The sequence below is a fragment of the Haematobia irritans genome, chromosome 1 (genome assembly GCF_050003625.1).
Source record: "Haematobia irritans isolate KBUSLIRL chromosome 1, ASM5000362v1, whole genome shotgun sequence".
Classification (NCBI taxonomy): domain Eukaryota; kingdom Metazoa; phylum Arthropoda; class Insecta; order Diptera; family Muscidae; genus Haematobia; species Haematobia irritans.
The window spans coordinates 77,489,978-77,510,175 of NC_134397.1; the positions used below are offsets into that span (position 1 = coordinate 77,489,978).

General features: G+C 33.1%; 1 protein-coding gene and 1 long non-coding RNA gene across 2 annotated transcripts in view; one reads left to right on the forward strand and one right to left on the reverse strand.

Annotated features, from left to right (window-relative positions):
- The window catches only part of Cerk (Ceramide kinase), a 76,427-nt gene extending 58,470 nt beyond the window's left edge, over window positions 1-17,957 (reverse strand). The window contains exon 1 of the mRNA XM_075290888.1: window positions 17,026-17,957. The gene's annotated coding sequence lies outside the window, so the exon portion shown is untranslated. The remainder of the gene's footprint in view (window positions 1-17,025) is intronic.
- LOC142239346 (uncharacterized) lies at window positions 15,722-16,180 on the forward strand. Its single transcript, XR_012723004.1, has 2 exons — window positions 15,722-15,923; window positions 15,986-16,180. It is a non-coding gene; the product is annotated as an uncharacterized LOC142239346 (long non-coding RNA).
- Window positions 17,958-20,198: the final 2,241 nt, after the last annotated feature.

Sequence of the window (20,198 nt, forward strand, 5' to 3'; positions counted from 1 at the left end):
CATGAAATCTTTGACCTCACGACAATATTTTTTTCAGTGTATAAGGAAGTTTTTTTGGAAGAAAAGTATATACTTTTTGTGATAAACGATTATTCTTTTTCAGGAAGTCTATATTCTTTTCCAAGTCTATTTGTCGATTTGACTCGATTTGCAAGAAAATCTAAAGTAGATTATTCGAATTTGAAGATTACAAAAAGACTCTGACTTTTTTGAAAATAAATCGACTAGCAGGATTTTCGCATTTTGTATTCCTAGGTTAGGTAGGTGGCAGCCCGATGTATCAGGCTCACTTAGACTATTCAGTCCATTGTGATACCACATTGGTGAACTTCTCTCTTATCACCGAGTGCTGCCCGATTCCATGTTAAGCTCAATGACAAGGGACCTCCTTTTTATAGCCGAGTCCGAACGGCGTTCCACATTGCAGTGAAACCACTTAGAGAAGCTTTGAAACCCTCAGAAATGTCACCAGCATTACTGAGGTGGGATAATCCACCGCTGAAAAACTTTTTGGTGTTCGGTCGAAGCAGGAATCGAACCCACGACCTTGTGTATGCAAGTCGGGCATGCTAATCATTGCACCACGGTCGCATATATATCTTCTAACAACCGTGCAATTATACGTCCAGATCGGTCAATAACTATATAAAGCCCCCATATAAACCAGATTTGGCTTTTTGAGTTTTCTGGAATCGAAGTAAAAAAAAAAAACATTTTGCAAAATGCAAATAACAGGCAAATACCTGTACCTATCATGTTCCACCAATTCGCTCTATTGACATTCACTGACCATAGCCGATTGCTGATAAATACATTCAAATTCGTATACCTAAAAATATGATTACCTACTGTTATAATATTGTAAGTACATTTTGTTAAACGGGCCAAATTAGACGGGGATAATCAGGATTGCAAGTACATCTAGCCCAACTGAAGAAATTTTGAGATTTGAGAAAAGAATTTTTTTTGTACAAATATCGTTAATTTTATCATGAGTATAAATGTCTTATTTTCAATAAAGTCGCATTTATGGCTGGAATTTGGAATATTTTCTCCTTTTTACCTTTTATTTTACGACAATATTGTTCAGACCAGAATCGATGAACGCCTAAAGATTTTGTGAAAAGAAAAAACAAAGACATGGTATTTGGATTATTCATGCCATAGATTCAGTGGTGGATGCAACGAGAATAAACAAATCAATAGGTGACCTTATTACATGGGCTGATTGCCAGAATTCCGTGTAGTGGAAGTGTGGATGCATTGTTACTAGGGCTGTCACCAGGGATTAATCCCGAATGCCGGGATTTGTTATTTCAGTGCAAATGGTCCTTAGATTTCATACCCGAAAATTGAGTTAACCCTTTCACTACCGAAATAAACCTAATTATAAAAGCTTTTATTTTTCTTCTGTTTTTACTTGTACTACACCCTCAAAAAAAATCGCTTCTTTAACATATGTTCCAAACATATTTTGCAGGAAGCACATATATTATTGCATACTGCCGAAACATTAATATGTTTGTTTTATGTGAACATATTATATGTTTGGAAGCATTTTGAGCCAAAAATATTATATGCTTGGAAGAATTTTTCCCAAACACGATTGTGCTCATTCCCTAACATACTCGTAATTTTCACTTCCACGAAATTTTTTAGTTATTGGAACCTTTCTCTGTAATACAAATAATGTTGAAGAAATTATTCACTTTTATAAATTTTTTAAATTTTACCTTTCGCCTGCACGGAGAATCGAACCGAGGACCATACAGTTTGTAAGCCAACACACTATCCACTGGGCTACGTAGCTGTTATAGTCACCAGTAGATAATTATCGTTTTAAGTTACATTTATATAGCATAGTTTGCAGCGCCCACGAGCCCATGCAAACATAACATTATTTAACAGAAACATACATTTGTTTGCCACGTGGAGCAGTGGTTAGCATTTCTGCCTTGTATGCAAAGGGTCGTGGGTTCAATCCCTGCTCCAACCGAACATTTTTTTTTTTTTTAATTTACACATTTATATTTATACTATATTAATTTTTTTTAAATGAAACTTCGAAATGTGTGTTATTAAAGATTTATAGTCAGTAACAGTGCTTGATATAAACGAAATTGACTGATTTTTGGATAAAATATTATTTTTTATTGCAAAAATAACTATCTTGTAATAAAAAACTGTTTTTGTACAAAACTTTAAAATTTGGAAGGAATTCAAAAACTAACAAAAGAAGAACGTGGAGTCGAGTATAAACATACATACATAATTTTATAATATAAAAATAAATTTATTTAGGAGTGAACAGTTTTTTACTAGCATTTAACACCATCGCTCTAAAATTCCTTTTATTTTTCTTTAATAATTCATTTTAAAGAAAATAAACTTTTTAAATTGTTTTAGCTGCAAAACTCGAACCTAATGCCCGCTTTTATATTTGATGGTGTCCGTCAACTCCTCGTGGACTACTTTTTAATAAAGAGGAACTAAAGTTTGTTTTTTTACATTTTACTGTGTAATTTTTCACTATTTCCTCCTTATTTCATTTTACTGTCCCAACTCTAAAAAGAGTATAGTGCCCTTTCGTTATTTTTATGAAGACCCCTGATTTCTTTTAACGAACCAAGAAAAAAATTGTGCCCATAATGCCAAAATGATAAACAAAACACATGTCCACACATACATAAAATGCTGCTCTCAAGGCGAAAACATAAGCTGTTTGTTTTTCAAATGTCTATTCTCTTGGTTCAGAATGTATATTCTCTTTATTCAAATTAAATAATATTTAGACTTAAACATATCAAATTTTTGGCCTTATCATAAAACAGTTTTCCGAAACAACATACAAGCGGTTTCACAGAAATTGTTCTCTTTTGACTCTTTTGCTGTGTTATATTGATATCTTTCGTAAACTCTCCCGGTTTCCATCTCTATTTCTCTCTATACTCTCTCTGTCGCTTTGAATAAAATATCACAACATATGTAAAGGGTGATTCTTTTGAGGTTAGGATTTTCATGCATTAGTATTTGACAGATCACGTGGGATTTCAGACATGGTGTCAAAGAGAAAGATGCTCAGTATGCTTTGACATTTCATCATGAATAGACTTACTAACGAGCAACGCTTGCAAATCATTGAATTTTATTACCAAAATCAGTGGCAGAAAATCCGCTTTTTTATCGACAAATTTTGTTCAGCGATGAGGCTCATTTCTGGTTGAATGGCTACGTAAATAAGCAAAATTGCCGCATTTGGAGTGAAGAGCAACCAGAAGCCGTTCAAGAACTGCCCATGCATCCCGAAAAATGCACTGTTTGGTGTGGTTTGTACGCTGGTGGAATCATTGGACCGTATTTTTTCAAAGATGCTGTTGGACGCAACGTTACGGTGAATGGCGATCGCTATCGTTCGATGCTAACAAACTTTTTGTTGCCAAAAATGGAAGAACTGAACTTGGTTGACATGTGGTTTCAACAAGATGGCGCTACATGCCACACAGCTCGCGATTCTATGGCCATTTTGAGGGAAAACTTCGGAGAACAATTCATCTCAAGAAATGGACCGGTAAGTTGGCCACCAAGATCATGCGATTTGACGCCTTTAGACTATTTTTTGTGGGGCTACGTCAAGTCTAAAGTCTACAGAAATAAGCCAGCAACTATTCCAGCTTTGGAAGACAACATTTCCGAAGAAATTCGGGCTATTCCGGCCGAAATGCTCGAAAAAGTTGCCCAAAATTGGACTTTCCGAATGGACCACCTAAGACGCAGCCGCGGTCAACATTTAAATGAAATTATCTTAAAAAAGTAAATGTCATGGACCAATCTAACGTTTCAAATAAAGAACCGATGAGATTTTGCAAATTTTATGCGTTTTTTTTTTAAAAAAGTTATCAAGCTCTTAACAAATCACCCTTTATGTTTAGTCGAAATTTGTAAATTTATATATGTTTGTATTCACACATATGATTTTTATGAAACATTGATGCCCCAAACATAATATATTCTAACATATTAACATAGATGTCCCAAACATTTAGTGTTAGTTTAGGAACATTACATGTTCGCACTTAAATATATTGTGGTTTAAAATCGTGCCCGAAACACATTTTGTTTATATCGGAACATATGAAAAACATATTTTTCTAACAGTGTAACAGCATGTATAACAAAAATTTTCATTTTGAAAACCTACCTCAATTACTTCAAGAGCTGTATGAGCTTGTTCTGAAAACTTGATTCTTGAATTGTGACCAAATAGCCTTACGAAAATAAGCGCTATATCTTTCAAAGTGTGCACAGAAAAAGTTTCCGTAGTTAAACTAACGCTAAATTTAACTTATTTGTATTGGAAAAAAATTATTTGCTTGTAGTTAAATTTTATTATTTTTGTCGACATTTTCACAGTTTAATGAAATTTTACTTTTTTAAGTATGTCTCAAAAATGTTATGAACTAAACGTGAGTATAGAGTTCAATGACCGTATAAATAAGTTCAATATGAACTAAAACAAATGAAAATTTTCGTACGATTCCCAAAAATAGTAAGAATGAACTACTACTGAAAATTTTTTTGTGTGTGGTTAAAATGGTCATGATTTGGCGCGAATGATTTTCTTCTTTATTTTTAGTTAATTTTTTCTTCTATGAGATGATGTAATTTCGTGAGCTGCAGTTAAAAAGTATAACAGGGCATAAAAATTTCCTGGTTTTAACAACGCTTTGTGGAAATCTCAAAATGTGGAGTAAAATTTAGTTCAATTTTCGTGCGTGGTAGTTCATTCTTCCTATAAAACAGTTCACTTTTTTCGGCGTGAGAAACAATACAAAAAAGAACCCGTAAATTTAACAGCTATAGTTTTTGTATAAATGTCCATTTACTAGAAACATACAGTACAAAAATTGTCTCAAATTTTCGTATTTTTCGTTTATTGTTAAAGAAGTTTATAAAAATGTATTTTTGACCTCACCAATATGGACAATATTTATAGCTTATTTAGATTAAAGCCTTAAAATAACATCGATAAATAAATCGAAACTAAGTGGGAAAATAGAATTTGGTGTCTTTTTCGAATGTCCTTCTAAGTGGACATCGGTAGTGAAAGGGTTAATAAACATTATACTATAAAAAGCAGAATTTCATCAAAAATTGAAGTAAACGATAAGGTCCTCAAACAATAGGGCTGTTTTCTTTTAGCACTGGGCTGTTTTCTTTTAGCACATTTGTATGGGCTATACAGAACATCGTTGCACTGGTGTTCTATCCAGAACATCTCATCAGTGCAAGTCGCGACGATGTTGCCAGATTGTATTTTGATAAAGTGATGCTTCTTCGATTCACAATAAAAATGCAAGATTTCACTTCTTTTCTGTGATTGTTTTTAAACAGCTGATAACAATGTAGCATTTTTTTGGAGATGTCCTGGATGAACGAGTACTCGTTTTCTTTTAGACCTTCACGGCTTAGGGTATCCAGTGATAGAAAACAGCTCTAATGATAGCTCCGTCGATAAAATGACAAGGTCGCGTTTATCTGTTACATAAAACCATGATGTACAAAAGGATTAACACAAGTGTTTTGCTGAATAAGATAGCGATATGAAATTGCTTTTTTGTCATAATTTTTATTTTTTGAAATTGCTTTTTAATTTTCTCTTATGTTCTTTTGTTAATAAAATTGAATTAAATTAAATTGGTTTAATGTACAGCAATTTTTGGCGCTGTAGATTTTTATTACTTAAAATATTTTAAAAACCTCGAAAATGTCGGGATCCAAAAAAAAAATCCCGAGATTCTATATTTTAAAATCTCGAATCCCGGAATTTATAAAAATCGATTCCGAATGACAGCCCTAATTGGTACATTCGAAATCAAAGATACTTGAAATAACACCACCCATAAAAGTTCAAATAGGTTTCAATGTTTGCTCCTCATCCCCCCATACTTTTATAAAAAGACATATGAGTAAAGATATGTTTGTGTATAATTGAAAAGGGTTGATTGGATTTTTGTTTTGTGTGTTGTGTTTTTCTAGAACTGACTGCAACTACAATTAACAATCCAGCAGCGGTATAAATTTATCCAAGCATATGATGGGAAGGCCTTTTCGTTCCAGCGAACCTCATGTCTGTGCAATAACGATGACCTATACTTTCAAGGTTGAATATAAAATGTAGATATTTAGAAACAAAATATGATATTTGGATGGAGGAAAAGGATTTTGATGTTCATTTTGTTTCTTCAAAAGTAAATGTTTTGAAATTTGCCACCAGTTATTTGGCATTAACGAAACAGCGTTAACAACCAAGGAGAACTTTATTGGTTTATAGTCTTAATCCAGTTTACTATCTCTTTGTGATTTACAATCTGTTTTCAAAATAGGTTATTGTTAGATAGATAGATGTGTATCGGTCTACACTGAAAAAAATATTGTCGTAAGGTCAAAGATTTCATGTCTTTAAAATACGAATGCAAATTTTGCGTTGCACGGAAGACGCATTTCTCTAATATAGAGTTTTTTCCTTGTCAAAAAGTCGATAAACTTTTCAATGAAGTCGTAATATCCTTATAATATCACAATGGGTATCATAACATGAAAGAAAAAATGTTTGGCCTAAGGTCAACTTGACTTTAATAAATTCAGAAATATTCTTTAAATTTAATTAAATTGTCTTTAAATTTGTTGCCTTTTTGCATCTTGACTACAAAGCAAAAAATTGTTCAAAATAGGACATGTTTTTCAACACTTTATTTTAAAGACGTTTTTAACTTGAAACATACCATAATTTCTACTGGAAGTCGAGTCTTAATTTGGAAAATAAAGTTGTCGTTAACTCGTTTTTAAAGGACTTTGATAGCATATGAAGAAAAAAGCTGACAAAGCGAAAAATTAAAAATTGCTTCCTAGAAGCAAGTACACAAAACCTAAATTTAAAAGAGAATTGTGTCTTAAATGTATGCTTTTTTTCAGTGTATGTTTTGGTAATTGAAAATTTGGAAATTACAAATTTAGATGTATTTTATGTTTAAAAAAGAAAACGTGTGCACTGATCATGCAAATTGCACGAAACTAAAAGGAAAAATTCCCGATTTTACTTCTCGAGCCTACACGCAAAAAAATAATTCTTTCCTCCCAAACGAAATTTTAGACAAAGTTCGTTTCTCATTTGCTTTTCGCTGTAAGGGAGTGTATTTGGAAGAAAAGTATATACTTTTTGTGATAAACGTTTATTCTTTTCCAGGATGTAGAAACAATTTCATAAAGACAAACTCAAAAAAAAAAACATTGTTTTATTGCTGCTAATTGCATTTTCCCTCACATCTTTCTCACATCCACGAGGTTTTTTAGTTCTTAACACCTTTTCCTGTAAACAACAATGTAGAAGAAATTATACGATTTTATAATTTTTTAAAATTTTTTTACCTTTCGCCTGGACGGAGAATCGAACCGCGGACCATGCACTTTGTAAGCCAACACACTAACCACTGAGCTATGTACCTGTTATGGTCATCAATAGATAAATATTCATATAAGTTATATTTACATAGCATAGCTTGCGGCGCCCACGAACCGAATAAACAAAGTTTATTTAACAGAAACAAACATTTAGTTTGGCACCGTGGAGCAGTGGTTGCTACGTCCGACTTGCATGCCAAGGGTCGTGGGTTCAATCCCTGCTCGACCTAAGTTTTTTTACATATATTCCAGATATGTTCGGAAGATTCCGAAAAAATGTTCAACATTACATTGTAGTATATTAAATTTTGAACTGTAAAATGTGTCTTATTAAAGACCTAAAGTCAGAAAAGAACAGTGTTTGATATAAACGAAATGGACTGTGTTGTTGTTTCAAAAAAAAACTTTTTTTATTGAAAAAATAAAAATTTTGTAACAAACGAATTTTTTTGGTGATAAAAGTTTAAAATTTTCGAAGCAATTCAAAAAACTCTAACAAAAGAAAAATGTTTTCGGTACACGTTTTCCAAACGTTTTTTTTTCTTTGCGTATATGTGGGTAAAAATTAATAGAATTTAGGTTTCAAATCATATTAGGGCTTTATTTCATCTTGTACGCTTTGACGAGATTTTTAAAATTCTTCTAAAACTCAAACAAAAATGTTCTTATAAATCCAGAATGTTATATAGTCTCCATGTTGTCGCTTTAAGTTTATCTTTGGGAGGCGTACCATTTGAACCGATCTATTTGGGAAAGTATCTGTCATCAAATTTTCTCGAATTCTATGCATTTCCAAGTAACTCGTGGTGATGGATATATAAGATTCGGCTTTTTATATTAAGACTCCCATTTTAAAATCGAATGACCTACACGGACGAAAAAAACTGTTTTTCATATGTTTGGGTTTAGGTTAGGTTAGGTGAGGTGGCAGCCCGATGTATCAGGCTCACTTAGATTATTCAGTCCATTGTGAACATTGGTGAACTTCTCTCTTATCACTGAGTGCTGCCCGATTCCACGTTAAGCTCAATGACAAGGGACCTCCTTTTTATAGCCGAGTCCGAACGGCGTTCCACATTGCTGTGAAACCACTTAGAGAAGCTTTGAAACCCTCAGAAATGTCACCAGCATTACTGAGGTGGGATAATCCACCGCTGAAAAACTTTTTGGTGTTCGGTCGAAGTAGGAATCGAACCCACGACCTTGTGTATGCAAGGCGGGCATGCTAACCATTGCACCCGGTGGCTCCCTATGTTTGGGTGTAAAAATTATATGTTTGGAACTCAAATTTTGTAACACAATATTTTTAAGTGCAAGCATATAATGTTCATAAACTAGCATAACATGTTTGGAACATATATGTTAATATGTTAGAACATATTATGTTTGGGACATAAAATGTTTGTAAATATAATATGCTTAGATGCAAACATATATTAATTTAGAAATAGCCTATAAACATATATGTGTTTAGAAAGAGAGACCTAGAGTGTTTGCTGCAAGTAAAATAATGGAAGTAACCAATTGGCGCCTTAAAAATATATCCACACAAAGAAAATTTCATTAGAATTTGTATGCTCTAAGTTGAAAAGTAATATGTTTGAACAATACAAAAAGTATTTTGTTTGGACCAATCCTGAAAATATATATGCTTGAAGCAAAATGTGTTTGGGGTATATGTTACAGAAGCGATTTTTTTGAGGGTGTAACTAACTAACTAATTGCCTTCATCGAAAAGTTAATCTTCTGTCTGTTAAATACATACGTCTTCTGTTCTACGCAAACAGACATTCACAATTTAAGGTGCATGCAGATGATTTTCTTTTTTAATACAAGTTAAAGCTTTACACCCATATATAAAAACGTTAAAGAAAAGTTCAAGTCTACTTTTAACATATAAAATCCTTCGATAAACTGTCAATAAATTGTTGTCTGCACTAGTACTTCATCCTTATGATTGTTCTAAATCCTTATGATTTTACTAACTCCCGATGTTTTATGTACAAGCTTTTGTTCAAGAATATAAAGAGGTCCACAGTTTCTTGTTGCGTCCGAAATTATTTCGAAATTTGAACCTTCGCCTTCACTTCAACAGAATATTATTATGAATTAACAATTCTTTTCATTACATAAGTATTATTGGATAAACTGAATTTATAGTGATTTTTGTACAATTTTCTATCAATAGTAAATGAAATAAAGCCCAAAAAATCAATTTTGGAATATTATTCATCCCAATCTTAAATTTGAATCAAAGCCCCAAAAAATGAAATAATACCGCAACATTTCTCGTTTGCTTCATACATATATAAACTTTTGATTCACTAATTTAGGAACGAAAACTGGTTTCCAAATTATAAATTATGCAAACTTATTTGCCATACAAAATAGATCCATGCATTTTTTAAATATCACATAGCTGAAATTAAGCGACAACGAATGTTTACTAATAGAAAACTTGTTTATTTTGTTGCTTATACTTTTTAACAATGCGATTATCGTTAAAAACAGAACATTGTTGTTCCGGTTTTCTACATAGAATAGGTCATCAGTACAAACTAACCAGTTAGTGTGAATAACTTGTAAAATAAGAAAACAAGTCTATTAATTTGGCCAAAAACTAGGCAATACACCGAAAAAAAAAAATAAACTATTAAACTGTTTTGTAAGAAATATAAACTAACTCGTGCGAAAATTGAACTAAATTGTTCTCCACATTTTGAGATTTCCACAAACCAGGAAAATTTAAGGCTCTGTTGTACTTTTTACAGTTACACGAAATTACACCCTCTCATATAAGAAAAAATTTACTAAAAGTAAAGAAAAATATTGGCGCCAAATCATGACCATTTTAACCATACAGTAGTTCATTCTTACTATTTTTGAGAATCGTATGAAAATTTTCTTTTGCTTTAGTTCACATTGAACTTATGTGTACGGCCATTTTTAGTTCATAAAATGTTTGAAACATACTTAAAAAAGTAAGATTTTATTAAGATGTGTAAAGTTTCGAAAATAATAATGACATTTAACTAAAGGGTGATTTGTTAAGAGCTTGATAACTTTTTTTTAAAAAAAACGCATAAAATTTGCAAAATCTCATCGGTTCTTTATTTGAAACGTTAGATTGGTCCATGACATTTACTTTTTGAAGATAATTTCATTTAAATGTTGACCGCGGCTGCGTCTTAGGTGGTCCATTCGGAAAGTCCAATTTTGGGCAACTTTTTCGAGCATTTCGGCCGGAATAGCCCGAATTTCTTCGGAAATGTTGTCTTCCAAAGCTGGAATAGTTGCTGGCTTATTTCTGTAGACTTTAGACTTGACGTAGCCCCACAAAAAATAGTCTAAAGGCGTCAAATCGCATGATCTTGGTGGCCAACTTACCGGTCCATTTCTTGAGATGAATTGTTCTCCGAAGTTTTCCCTCAAAATGGCCATAGAATCGCGAGCTGTGTGGCATGTAGCGCCATCTTGTTGAAACCACATGTCAACCAAGTTCTGTTCTTCCATTTTTGGCAACAAAAAGTTTGTTAGCATCGAACGATAGCGATCGCCATTCACCGTAACGTTGCGTCCAACAGCATCTTTGAAAAAATACGGTCCAATGATTCCACCAGCGTACAAACCACACCAAACAGTGCATTTTTCGGGATGCATGGGCAGTTCTTGAACGGCTTCTGGTTGCTCTTCACTCCAAATGCGGCAATTTTGCTTATTTACGTAGCCATTCAACCAGAAATGAGCCTCATCGCTGAACAAAATTTGTCGATAAAAAAGCGGATTTTCTGCCAACTTTTCTAGGGCCCATTCACTGAAAATTCGACGTTGTGGCAGATCGTTCGTCTATTCATGATGAAATGTCAAAGCATTCTGAGCATCTTTCTCTTTGACACCATGTCTGAAATCCCACGTGATCTGTCAAATACTAATGCATGAAAATCCTAACCTCAAAAGAATCACCCTTTACAAATATTTTTTTAGCAATAAACATAAGTTAAATTTAGAGTTAGTTTAACTACTGTTAGGCTGTCCATTACATCTCTTTTAAAGAGAACATGTTCTCTTTTTGTGTTTGTATCTTTTTGTTCACTCTCTTTTTTTGGTGCCGTATTTTTATGTCCAACAGTGCTCTTTATGTACTCTATTTCAAAAAAAATCCTAGATTGATGGAATTTTATTTATTTAGTAGGAATTCGCCACAATTATTCGCCACTAATTGTTTACTGGGTTAAATCTGTTGTCAAATTAAAGGCCGGAACACAATTGCGACGTTTCGACGTACGGCGTTAAAATTAGAAATATATGTAATTGAACGTACGACGTAAATACGCCAATACGTTGTCGTCGTCAATTGTGGGCGAGATCATAGGAACATGTGTGTTTTATTTTTTGAATTTATTTTTGAATTTATTTTGTTTATTTTTTAAGAAAATGTGATTCTTTTTGTTTTTTATTGTTTTATTATATATTTATTTCGTTGTTTCTATCATTAGAAACTATTATTATTTTAATTTTAACATCAATAAAATTATTCATTATTTAATAAAGAATTTTTTTATTGTAAACTCTTTTTTGTTAAAATGTTCTCTTTTTTTAAAGCGAAAGTTCTCTTTTGAAAATTATCCATATGGAAACCCTAACTACTGTGTACAATCCTCAATTTTAGCAAGTGATGGTATGACTCCATATTTTTACTTGTTCTGGATAAGTATGATTGTGCTTTAGTTCGTTACAGCTTAGGTATCCAGCACTAAAAGAAAACTTTGCTATTACAGCAATCCCGCTTAATTATGTCGCACATAATCTCCAAGCTTTTGTGTAGTTATCCGAGTGAGGCTTAATTCCCTCAAAGAGGTAAATAACAACAAGCCAATAAACGGCCGAAAGTTCCACATCACGTTAAAAATATTAGCCTGATCGGTTGAATTTTACTCTTCCAAAGGGCTGCGCAGGTTAAATCTGGATATGGGTTTATATTAATTTATGGAGCCTTATGGACCAATTTTGGCATGGTTGTTGAGGGCGTAACTAAAATTATATACCAAAATTTAAGCCTGATTGTGAAAAATTTTCTCTTCCAAGAGGCTCCGGATGTCATATCTGAGGATCGGTTTATATGGGGGCTATCTATATTAATTACCGTTATGAACCATTTTTGTATGGTGGTTAGGAAATATATACAAACATCGCGTACCAAATTTTAAACGGATTGGATGATGGGGACAATATTCAATATATTTTGTCATTTTTTATACCCTCCACCATAGGATGGGGGTATATTAACTTTGTCATTCCATTTGTAACACATCGAAATATTGCTCTAAGACCCCATAAAGTATATATATTCTGGGTCGTGGTAAAATTCTGAGTCGATCTGAGCATGTCCGTCCGTCCGTCCGTCTGTTGAAATCACGCTAACTTCCGAACGAAACAAGCTATCGACTTGAAACTTGGCACAAGTAGTTGTTATTGATGTAGGTCGGACGGTATTGCAAATGGGCCATATCGGTCCACTTTTACGTATAGGCCCCATATAAACGGACCCCCAAATTTGGCTTGCGATTGCTCTAAACGAATCAAATTTCATCCGATCCGGCTGAAATTTGGTACATGTTGTAAGTATATGGTCTCTAACAACAATGCAAAAATTGGTCCACATCGGTTCATAATTATATATAGCCCCCATATAAACCGATCCCCCGATTTGGTTTGCGGAGCCTCTAAGAGAAGAAAAATTCATCCGATCCGGCTGAAATTTGGTACATTGTGTTAGTATATGGTCTCTAACAACCATGCAATAATTGGTCCACATCGGTTCATAATTATATATAGCCCCCATATAAACCGATCCCCCGATTTGGTTTGCGGAGCCTGTAAGAGAAGCAAATTTCATCCGACCAAGCTGAAATTTGGTACATGGTGTTAGAATGTGGTCTCTAACAAACACGCAAGAATTGGTCCATATCGGTCCATAATTATATATAGCCCCCATATAAACCGTTCCCGAGATTTGATCTCCGGAGCCTCTTGGAGGAGCAAAATTCATCCGATCCGGTTGTTAGTATAAGGCCGCTAATAACCATGCCAAAATTGGTCCATATCGGTCTATAGTTATATATAGCCGATCCCCAATCACACAAAAATTGGTCCATATCGGTTCATAATCATGGTTGCCACCCGAGCCAAAAATAATCGACCAAAATTTTATTTTTATAGAAAACATTGTCAAAATGTTATTTCTATAGAAAATTTTGTCAACATTTTATTTCTATAGAAAATTTTATCAAAATTTTATTTCTATAGAAAATTTTTTTCCAAATTTTATTTCTATAGAAAATTTTGCCCAAATTTTACTTCTATAGAAAATTTCAAAATTTTATTTTGTCAAAATTTTATTTCTATAGAAATTTTAAACTTAATTATATACGTATTTAATCGGCCTTTTTTAGTTTAATATATACCACGTATGGACTATGTGGTATATATTACGGTGTTAGGAAGTTTTAAGATACCCTGCCATCGGCTTCAGTAGAAGTTTCTACGCAATCCATGGTGGAGGGTACATAAGCTTCGGCCTGGCCGAACTTACGGCCGTATATACTTGTTAATATGCTTAGATGCAAACATATATTAATTTAGAAATGTCCTATAAACACATATGTGTTTAGAAAGAGAGACCTAGAGATTATGCTGCAAGTAAAATAATGGAAGTAACCAATTGGCACCTTAAAAATATATCCACACAAAGGTGAAACATAATATGTTTGAACAATACAAACAATATTTTGTTTGGACCAATCCTGAAAATATATATCCTTGAAGCAAAATGTGTTTGGGGTATATGCTACAGAAGTGATTTTTTTTTTTGAGAGTGTGGTCTTATTACTTACGTTAGAGTATCATCTATACTATATTTTTTGAACCACTTAACTTATCAATTGTAAACGATTATTCCTCATCTTAATACCTTTCATTTAAGTACCAACAACGATATAATCGGACATTTGTAACTCGAGATATAATTTGTTTAGTGAAAAAAGAGCGAAAAACGAAAAATAACGGGATATCTCAAAAACTGCTCCATTAAAAAAATTTTAAATTTTTTTCGAATTCAGCAGATCAAAATACATAAGAAAAGTAGCCTCTCATCAAGTGTAAATGAAATTTATTTTTTAACTAGTGTTATGGATCGTAGCTCAAATAATGAGGCTATATATAATTGGTAAGGTATTTATCCGTAGTGGAAAGTGATTTATTTATTTACACAGCTATTATCAGCCGGGATTTAACAAAATATAACTTTGAATTATTTAATCAAATATAATCTTACACTTAAAATGGGCTAGAAAGGACCCCCGGGGTCAGAGGGGACCCTTTGGGTCAATAAGGACCCCATTGAGTCAATAAGGGCTCCCCAACATATATAAACTGATGGGTCAGTAGGGACCCCAGTGACCAGACAAAGTTTAAGAATTGCATCGGAGACAGTAAGGGCGCGGAACACAGGATCATAGGAACATCAATCGGATGAATAGAGCAGGATCAAATTTTCATTGTTGGCAAGAATCAATTCAGTTAAAAAGAAAGCAATGTATACACCGATATATAGTTTCTACACACAACATTAAGTGCATTAAATAATTCATAGTTATACACCCAGAAAAAAGAGCCTTCGAAACTAAAGGAAAAAATTTTCATCAATATAGTTTATCCATTTTATTTCCATTAAGGTAAATTTTTGTGAAAAATAATAAAATTTACTCGTTACAGTAAAAAAATCCTAAACTGTAAGCAGTTAGGAATAGTTCATTAACTAGAATAAGGCATGGAATTTTACTCATACTATTTTCTTCGCTGGGTATAAGAATTTACTAATGAAAAAGAAAATTTTATTCACCGATAACAAAGCATTCGTAAAAATAAACAAAAACCGAACTAAAACCAAGTTTCTTCAAAATTAGTAAAATTTCTTATAAAATGATAATTGCGACTTCCTTTATAATAGAAAGTTTTTCATACATACGAACAACACTTGGCATAGAAAAATATTTTAGTTCATTCGTGCTAAGACGTATGCAATCCTTTCAAAACTTAAGGAAACACACTTGTTAGAATATAGGAAATTTTCCTAAATTTCTATTGTCTACCTGTAATCGATACCTGTCATCGTAATCGATGTGTTTGCGCGTGGGTGTAATCGATATGTTTGCGCGTGGGTTGTTTTTTAGTTGGAATCGCGTTGTTGTGGTATACGGAGAGATTGTTAAAAAATAATATGGTAAAATAATATAATAAATAACAAATAAAATATATAAAATATTTGTTATTTTAAATTAGTGAGAAAATTTTTCGTGTTTTTGAAAATAAATCTATCAATGTTCGTGATGGTGTATAAAGAAAGAAAACACCAGCAGAATAACAACCCTTTCATTTGTCTTCATTTTGGAATCTTCAATTATCAGGTAATATTCAGTGACGCTAACCTTTTGTCACAAAAATGGTTTATGATTTTTTATATTTGTAGGTATTGAAATTGTAAAAGGAGGACAAAATCGTTAGGCAGCAACTTATTAAAAGTGAAAAGTACAAAAGAAGAAGAAGTGCGGTTTACAGTTGACAATTTCACATGGAAATTGGAAATAGTGGAATAATAAACTAATATTTCAATAACAGTCGATGCCGTTGATTCTTAATAAATGTATTCAATATATTAATAAAACATGTCTTTTATTGAAGATAAAATTGCTTATATAAATAAATAAAATTGTATTTAAAAACGAAGGTAAGCAGTTCTAATTATGAAGTAAAAGTTTTACCACAAATATGTAAGATTTGTCCAAATGAATGAAAAAAGTTCAATAAAATCATCCCATATATGAATTCAATTCAGTTAAATTTTTTTCATTCTGTAGGATAGTGGTACATAAATATAGGAAAACGTTAACTAATATATGGAATCCATTATACCTAATTTCTACGAAAATCACATCGTTCAAACAAATAAAAATGTCTTTGGCGCTATACGAAGTTCAACTTTTTTCACAATGAGTTCATTTTAACTTAAAGAAGGGGTCACTTTTTTCTGGGTGTAATGAGTCTACCTCATACTCAAAAATTATTGGCAAAGAAATTCTTAAAAGCAGGAGTAAAAAACAAATTCGCCACTGGGAAAAAAACAGAAAGCGAAGTAGAAACCGCTGACTATACAATTAAACTCATTCTGTTGCTGTTGTACGTCGAATATACATAAGTGGGTAAGTGCTGATTGATGTTCGTTTGGAAAGAGGCATTTGTTCTGGTTTTCATTATTTCGTAAGGGAAAGATATTGAAAGAATATCCCCTTTTTGACAAACTGCTAAGGTTCGTTCAAACATTGATACTTTTTGATAGCATTGTATTTCTGTTTTTCCCATTTTTATCGATTTGGCTTAAAGGCCTTAAAAATAATTACTTGTGTGATAGCGTTGGTAGATTGGGGTGCTGGGTAATGGTGTAAACGAAATCGATTGTTTTTGACAACGCTATCACTTATCTACAACACTAGGCTTTAATTGATAACTTACTTTGTTTAACTAGTTGTTTAGTCACCTCTCTCCCTCTCACTCTTTCTCTTGGTTTATATTTTCAGCTTTCTACTTCTCTTTCAATGTTTGGCAAATATTCGCATATCTCCTCAGCTGTTTTGTGCACACGAAGAGACCGGTTATGGTTATTTGTCTATGTTCAGGTAATGTAATCCGCAATGTAACAATGAAGTTTTCGTCAAATAATAATGATGTGTTATTCGCTAACTTGTTTAACTACTGTTATTATCTTTATTGCTGCTTCATACACTACGAATGTAGTATATCTTCTAGCAAATAAATTTCATCGTCAGAACATCGGTCGTTAGTTAAGACGTACGTATTCAATTATTGCAAATTTAACCTGAATTTTGTTTAACGAGTATAGTTCTTTGTATTTGTATTGAATTAACTTGTACCGACAAGTGTTTTTTTATTTTTCATGGAAGTAGATAGACAAATGCATTTGACGTAGTCGAGTTTTTAAAATGCTGTAAAATTCTTTATATAGAAACGTTCTCAGCCAAGTTTATCGTTCTAGACTTGAAGACAACTATTTAATTTTGTTTCAATGGTGTATCACACTAGAAAAAACTTCCACCTAAGGCCACACACTTTGATTTTTATTTATTAGGATTCGTTGTATCTGATTTATTGATTAATTCCTTAAGAGATTAAGATTTGTATCAGCTTTTGTTACTAAAATTTATTGATGACCATTCATTTAATTATCCGCTTGCAAAAAAAAAAAATATTTTCATATTACGTTGACCTTTTCCATTAAATTTAAACATACAAAATTGTATTTGCTTCCCTTAAAGCCAGCAGAACATAAATGCACAACACCTCACTCATTCACGCGATAGACGGACAAACGAATACATTTCACACCGCACGATTTCCATCATCGACATCACAGTCGGAGAGTAAGAACTAAACTAACAGAGTATTTGTACTGTGCAAAACCCAATGGTTTCATGTGTTATGTTTCAGAGTTGGGACTTCTGTTGAATAACGTATGCCCTGTTAGCCTAAAGTAGCAACTAACATCGAAAAAAAGAAAATAAAAATTTCAACTTGTAATAGAAAAAAAAATATACTGAAAAATTTTGAATTTAAGGAAACATTTCTTTTATACAAAGAAAAGAAAAGAAATGTTTAAATTTTTTAAATCGTCCTTTAATTAAGGTTAAATTAGTTTCCATTAAGCCAATGTGTAATAAAAAACCATTTGTAGGTTAGAGAAATGTCTCTACACTGAAAAAGTATTGTCGTAATAGGAAAGATTACGCAAAAATAATTGTTTCATTAAAATTAGGATACTCGTCATTGAAATGTGTATCCTTCCGTTAAAATCGAATGTCATAGACAAATTGTGCAAAAGAAAGATTCAAAATTCGAAACAATGGTCAAATAAACGGCACCCACTCTTCTCTCCTCCGGAACGAAATTTTAGACAAACTAAAATTATCTTTTGCTACAATGTATTTTTTGAAGGGCAAATAAATCTGAATTTATGGCAAGCGTTGCAAAGATTGACTCTAATCTAAGATTTTAAGTAATTTTATCAAAGGCATTGAGCCTTTGTATTCAAAATAAAAATGTTTGAAATAAGTATAGACGGCCAAAAGTTCGACCAGGCCCAATCTTATGTACCATCCACTATGGATTGCGTACACTCAAACAAACAATTAACGCATCAATAAGGAAAAACGTTAAAACTATTTCAAAAAAAAAATAAGTAAATATTTATCGATAAAAGAAGTTTTTCAATTTTTTTTCCAAAATCGAATTTTAATCGCATATATCTAATAAATGTATGCTTATAAGCATGTGCCGTTAACACCCTGGTTGAGGAGTCGCTCAAAACAAAGACAAAACTCATTATGGGATGTGATGCAAATGCACATCATAGTATTTGGGGAAGTAGTGATACTAATGCAAAGGGACAGACGCTAAAAGAGTTTATTTTGCGTACTAACCTGGTAGTTTGCAATAAGGGAGATGCACCAACCTTTGTCACCAAAAATAGGCAAGAGGTTTTGGACATCACTTTGCCCTCTCCGGAACTGAATGATAAGATATCTGAGTGGCAAGTTGTGAGGGAACATAACTTCTCAGATCATCGATACATCAGTTTCAAATTTGATGTTCGTACCACCAAGACCATATTTACGCCAAATGTTAGGAAAGCTGATTGGAATAAGTATAAGCAATCCTTCAATATGATGATACCGGAAATACCAGAGACAAATATGAGCACTGTTCAAGATATCGAACAGGCAATGGAGCGGGTTACTAAGGCCTTTAACATCTCACTGAAAGCTGTAAGCCCTTGAGGAAAACCAAGGTGGAAAAATCGACCGCCATGGTTGTCTACGGAGTTAAGTAATATGAGGAAATCCTGCAGGAAGCTCTTTAACAAAGCAAAGTCCACAAGAGCTCCGGAGGATTGGGACACTAACAAGATGAATCTGAGAGAATATAAACGAGAATTGAGAAGGGTTCAGCACAACTCTTGGAATGATTACTGCAGCAGTATTGAGTAGACGTCCGAGGCTTCCAGACTACGGAATGTACTAGCATCCACTAACTCCGCTCCAGGTTTCAATAAAACATCGGAAGGCGCAGTGCCACTGCCGCTCAGTGGTCATTTCCTATTGAGGAAATTGAATCAGAATCTAAAATAAAATGGGCTTTAAATAGTTTTGGACCATTCAAATCCCCCGGAGCTGATGGAATTACTCTACCGGAGTTACAAACGGTGACTGACGGAATTATCCCGTGGTTGTCGGCGATATATACAGGATTTATCATATAGCATATATTCCAGGAAAGTGGTGGGAAATAAAAGTCGTCTTCATACCTAAAGCGGGAAAAGCCTCTCATTCGAGTGCGAAGGATTTGCGACCAATCAGCTTATCCTCATTCCTTCTCAAGACTCTGAGAGGATGATAGATATTTATCTTAGAACTAGCGTCGATTCCAGTTTGCTCTCAAAACGACAGCATGCATACTCGAAGGGCAGGTCTACTGAGACCGCTTTGCATGAACTAGTCAGCTTTATTGAAAGCTTACTATCTGTCAATGAATACACAATCGTTGCGTTTTTCGACATCGAATGGAATAGGGGAAAAATGGGGATTAAACCGAAAATTGTGCATTGGCTGTAC